Source organism: Bos indicus, chromosome 22 (assembly GCF_029378745.1).
Source record: "Bos indicus isolate NIAB-ARS_2022 breed Sahiwal x Tharparkar chromosome 22, NIAB-ARS_B.indTharparkar_mat_pri_1.0, whole genome shotgun sequence".
NCBI lineage: Eukaryota > Metazoa > Chordata > Mammalia > Artiodactyla > Bovidae > Bos > Bos indicus.
In genome coordinates, this window is record NC_091781.1 from 4,997,478 (window position 1) to 5,003,075 (window position 5,598).

At 40.1% G+C, this 5,598-nt stretch overlaps 1 pseudogene; it reads right to left on the reverse strand.

The window, feature by feature from the left end:
- Positions 1-4,093: 4,093 nt before the first annotated feature.
- LOC139178708 (tyrosine--tRNA ligase, mitochondrial pseudogene) lies at positions 4,094-5,072 on the reverse strand (annotated as a pseudogene).
- Positions 5,073-5,598: the final 526 nt, after the last annotated feature.

Below are 5,598 nucleotides of genomic sequence, written 5' to 3' on the forward strand. Positions count from 1 at the left end.
AGCGACCCCATGGACTGCAGCCCACCAGGCCCCTCCATCCATGGGATTTTCCAGGCAAGAGTACTGGAGTGGGGTGCCATTGCCTTCTCCGATTAAACATACAGAGATCATATAACTGAGCAATTCAACTCCTAGACATTTTATCCAAGAAAATGAAGATACTTGTTCACACCAAAAAATGATACAGAACTTTTATAGTAGATTTGCTCATAATAAGCCCCCAGCTGGAAATAACACAGGTGACTTTCAACAAATGAAAACCACCTTTTGTTGGCCCTTAAACTGAATGAAGTTATGAAATGTAGAGATGATCTCTGACATTTATAATGGATGCCTGTATGTTTTTATGGTGTAAATAAAATTGCTAGTATGAAGTGACATTAGAGTCTGTCAATAAAGGAATTGTTTGTAACTTTACTCCCAGAAGATATTTTAAAAACTAAAGCTTTTATATGAATCTACTTTGGAACACAGCAAAATAGCTTATACTATATGCAAGTTTTATGACTATTTTCCTTGTAGATTTTCATAATTGAGATATTCTTACATCTCCATTTTTGCATATGGAGATAATGACTTGCTCCAAGTAATCAAGGTTAAAAAAAAAAAAAAAAAGGCTAGAATTTGAACTTAGAAGCCATGCTTTGCTGCCTCCTGTAAGATTTTCTAGAACAAATCTGGTTCTAAGTCATTTTGGGTATATTTTTGTGTTTCACTTGATCCTCAGAGGAAAATAGGATAGGGGTGCTATTAACTTGATTTTTCAGATGCTGGAAAACGTTCTGTAGAAACTTGCCTAATGATTGCAGGGTTTAACTGAACCCTGAACCAAATCTTGATTCCAAAGCCTTTAAATTTGACTTGAAAACTTCCCTGATTGGAATATGAGAATACCAAAAGATATAGTTGGATATCTAGCAATAATATTTGCCTCTTTTATTTTGTTGGCTACTTAACTTTGGTTGATCTCAAGTTGCGATCTGACTGGGGACAGAAGTTGAAACAGATTCAGATTTCAGATAAATTTATCAACTTTAAGTTAGCTTTAAGACACTGCTACCTTTTTTACCGAGTAAAAAAACAAAGCTATGAGTAAGTTTAATTATACGGAAACACAAGCAAGGGACTGGAAAACTGATTAGGAATTTTCTGAAAAGTCAAGTACTGATTTTTCTTTTCCCTGAAAAGAAACTATTTCTACTGTAAATTCTAATGCCAACTATGGTTTCTAACTTTTCTCCTTTTTTTACAGAAAACTGCATTTGCTTCCCAAACAACAAAAAAATGCAATGAGATATACACCTGATAAAAAGTATCCACAACTCCAACCTATCTCAACATAGTAAAGGCCATATATGAAAAGCCTACAGCAAACACGATTCTCAATGGTGAAAAGCTGAAAGCATTCCCCCTAAGATCAGGAACAAGACAAGGGTGTCCATTTTCACCACTATAATTCAACATAGTTCTGGAAGTCCTAGCTAAAGAAATAAAGAATCCAGATTGGAAAAGAAGAAGTAAAGCTCTCACTGTTTGCAGATGACATGATATTGTACACAGAAAACCCTAAAAATAGTATCAGAAAATTACTAGCACTAATCAGTGAATTTAGCAAAGTTGCAGGATACAAAATCAAAACAAAGAAATCACTTGCATTTCTATATACTAACAATGAAAAATCAGAAAGAGAAATTAAGGAATCAATCCCATTCACCATTGCAACAAAATAATTAAATATCTAGGAATTCACTTACCTGAGGAGACAAAAGAACTATACACAGAAAATTATAAGACACTGATGAAAGAAATCAAAGATGACATAAACAGATGGAGAGATATTCCATGTTCCTGGGTAGGAAGTATCAATATTGTGAAAATGACTATACTACCAAATGCAATCTACAGATTCAATGCAATCCCTATCAAATTACCAATGGCATTTTTCACAGAACTAGAACAAAAAAATTCACAATTCGTATGGAAACAAAAAAGACCCCGAATAGCCAAAGCAGTCTTGAGAAAGAAGAATGGATCTGGAAGAATCAACCTTCCTAACTTCAGATTATACTACAAAGCTACAGTCATCAAGACAGTATCCTACTGGCACAAAAACACAAATGTAGACCAATGGAACAAGATAGAAAGTCCAGAAATAAACCCATGCACCTATGGGTACCTTATTTTTGACAATGGAGGCAAGAATATACAATGGGTCAAAGACAGCCTCTTCAATAAATGGTGCTGGGAAAACTGGAGAGCTATATGTAAAAGAATGAAATTACAACACTTCCTAACACCATACAGAAAGATAAACTCAAAATGGACTAAAGACCTAAATGTAAGACCAGAAACTATAAAACTCTTAGAGGAAAACATAGGCAGAACATTCGATGACATAAATTAAAGCAGCATCCCCTATGACCCACCTCCTAGAGTAACAGAAATCTATACAAAAGTAAACAAGTGGGACATGGTTAACCTTAAAAGCTTTTGCACAGCAGAGGAAACTATAAGCAAGGTGAGAAGACAACCCTCAGAATGGGAGAAAGTAATAGCAAAGGAAACAACTGACAAAGGATTAATTTCCAAAATATACAAGCAGCTCATACAACTCAATACTAGAAAAACAAACAACCCAATCAAAAAGTGGGGAAAAGACCTAAACAGACATTTCTCCAAAGAAGACCTACATATGGCTAACAAACACATGAACAGATGCTCAACATCACTCATTATTAGAGAAATGAAAATCAAAACTACAGTGGGAGACCACCTCACACTAGTCAGAATGAACATCATCAAAAAGTCTACAAACAATAAATGCTGGAGAGGGTGTGGAGAAAAGGGAAAACTCTTGCACTGTTGGTGGGAATGTAAATAGATACAGGCACTATGGAAGACCGTATGCTGCTGCTGCTAAGTCGCTTCAGTCGTGTCTGACTCTTCGTGACCCCATGGACTGCAGCCTACCAGGCTCCTCCATCCATGGGATTTTCCAGGCAAGAGTGCTGGAGTGGGGTGCCATCACCTTCTCCGATGGAAGACAGTATGGAGATTCCTTAAAAAGCTAGGAATAAAACCACCATGTGACCCAGCAATCCCACTCCTAGGCATATATCCTGAGGAAACCAAAATTTAAAAAGACGTATGTATCCCATTGTTCATTTCAGCACTATTTACAATAGCTAGAACATGGAAGCAACCTCAGTGTCCATCAACAGATGAATGGATTAAGAAGTTGTGGTACATATACACAATGGAATATTATCAGTCATAAAAGGGAGCACATGTGAGTCATTTCTACTGAGGTGGATGAACCTAGAACTGATTATACAGAATGAAGTAAGTCAGGAATAAAAGATAAATATCATATTCTAACACATGTATATGGAATCTAGGAAAATGGTACTGAAGAATTTATTTACAGGGAAACAATGGAGAAACAGACATAGAAATCTGACTTATAGACATGGGGATAGGGGAGGAGAGGGTGAGATGTATGAAAAGAGTAACATGGAAACTTATACTACCATATGCAAAATAGATAGCCAACAGGAATTTGCTGTATGGCTCAGGAAACTCAAACAGGGGCTCTGTATCAACCTAGAGGGGTGAGATGGGGAGGGAGTTTCAAAAGGGAGGGGATATATGTATACCTACGGCTGATTCATGTTGAGGTTTGACAAAAAATGGCAAAATTCTGTAAAGCAATTATCCTTCGATAAAAAATAATTTAAAAAAAAAAAGTATCCACAATTCCATATTATCCTTCTTTTTCACTGTTCCTCATCTCCAAAAGAGGGAACAGAATGGGAAAGGCAGCATTTAGTTTTTCACGAAAAAACTATTATTGAAAGAGATTAACCCTGGAAATCATGCTTTTCTATTGTAGTCCTCAATGTTCAAGGATTAGGAAATAAAACAGCACACTATTACACAAATGTAACCAACCTATATAAATAATGAAGTAACTCTCACTGTCAGGCCTTGAGTATACTCCATACTATTTTTGATTTCCATAAGCCAAGGTATAAGTTCCTATGTCTTGAGAATGAATGATGGATAAAACTGAACCACCAGAAGGATTTTTTCATCATAGCTGAAGCCATTGTATCATGTGGAATTTTTTTTTCCATTTTAAGTAAGGAAAGGCCATTCTCAAGGACACATGGTCCCAAAACCAAAACCAACTCTCAGCATTTGTTACTGTGATATACACCCACTCCACCTCCTGTGACCATCTCATACCCTCACGAATCATCAGAAATGGCATTTGCTTTGCATCAAATCTACGACGCTCATTCCACAATGAAGAATTTAGAAAATGAGTGTTCTTCCAAAACTCTTTTAACTCTAGGTCAGACATGGCTTCCAGTTCATCTATACTGCTTAAAGGGCTTGTGTGCACCTTTGAGCAGAGTCCAGAGTACTTGTCCAAGAACAAGTTTTCTGACTTCTGCAGCAAGTGGTCTCTGAGCACCTTGCTTTTTTGGCCCTTTGACATACAGCTGCATTATGTGGTCAACCTCTGCAAGGGGCAAAAAAGTGAAGAGCTTCAGGGACCTGCTGCTGCCGCTAAGTCACATCAGTCATGTCTGTGCGACCCCATAGACGGTGGCCCACCAGGCTCCCGTCCCTGGGATTTTCCAGGCAAGAATGCTGGAGTGGGTTGCCATTTCCTTCTCCAGTGCATGAAAGTGAAAAGTGAAAGTGAAGTTGCTCAGTCGTGTTCGACTCTTTGCGACCCCATGGACTGCAGCCCACCAGGCTCCTCCGTCCATGGGACTTCCCAGGCAAGAGTACTGGAGTGGGGTGCCATTGCCTTCTCCTTCAGGGACCTACTATCCAATTGTTCTGCTGCTTGACAACAAATTAATACCATTTAAATGGAGATGTCTTATCTCTGTTCAGCCAAACAGCATTGCCAGCGGACTTTACCAGTTTTGCTTCAGTTGTAATTAGAGGAACAGAGATTCTAAATACATCTTCGCCACTCAACTTGCAGATGAACTTGGACCCAGATATGGTCCTTCCATCTTGATCATATCCACCCAGCTAGACCCGACATCCATAACGCAGGAACAGGGAGAAACCAGAGGCCTGGAGTACCTGATTTAAAAACTGCCAAACTCCTGCGTTTAGGGCTCTTGAGGCCAGTCAGCATGCTCCACCTGTGGAGGTGTGTGCTCACGAGGAAGTGGCCGCTCGCTGCCGCTAGTAAATCCACCAGGCGCTGCTTCTGGTACCAGGCGGAGTTTTCCAGAACAGCTGCTGGCCCAAGCCTGGAGCCGCTCCGCGTCAAGCGTCACTTACGTGCTGTGCGGCGCCCTGCTCGGGTCTCGCGTGAGCTCTGTGGGTCTTCCCACCAGTGTGATCACGTAGTGGCGAGGTCGCTGGGCTTGTCACACTCCCCAAAGTGCCGGCAGGTGCCCGACACTTAGCCAGTTCGCCGTGGGGGTTGAAGCCGCAGCGGGTGGTACTGGGAGAGCTTCCTGGGTCGAGGTCTAAAAGTTGGGGAGTTCTGACTTCCTGCGTCTCTCAGGGGTGAATCCCTTGAGCAGACCCAGAGCCTTCAACACCATCAGCAACCCCTGAGGG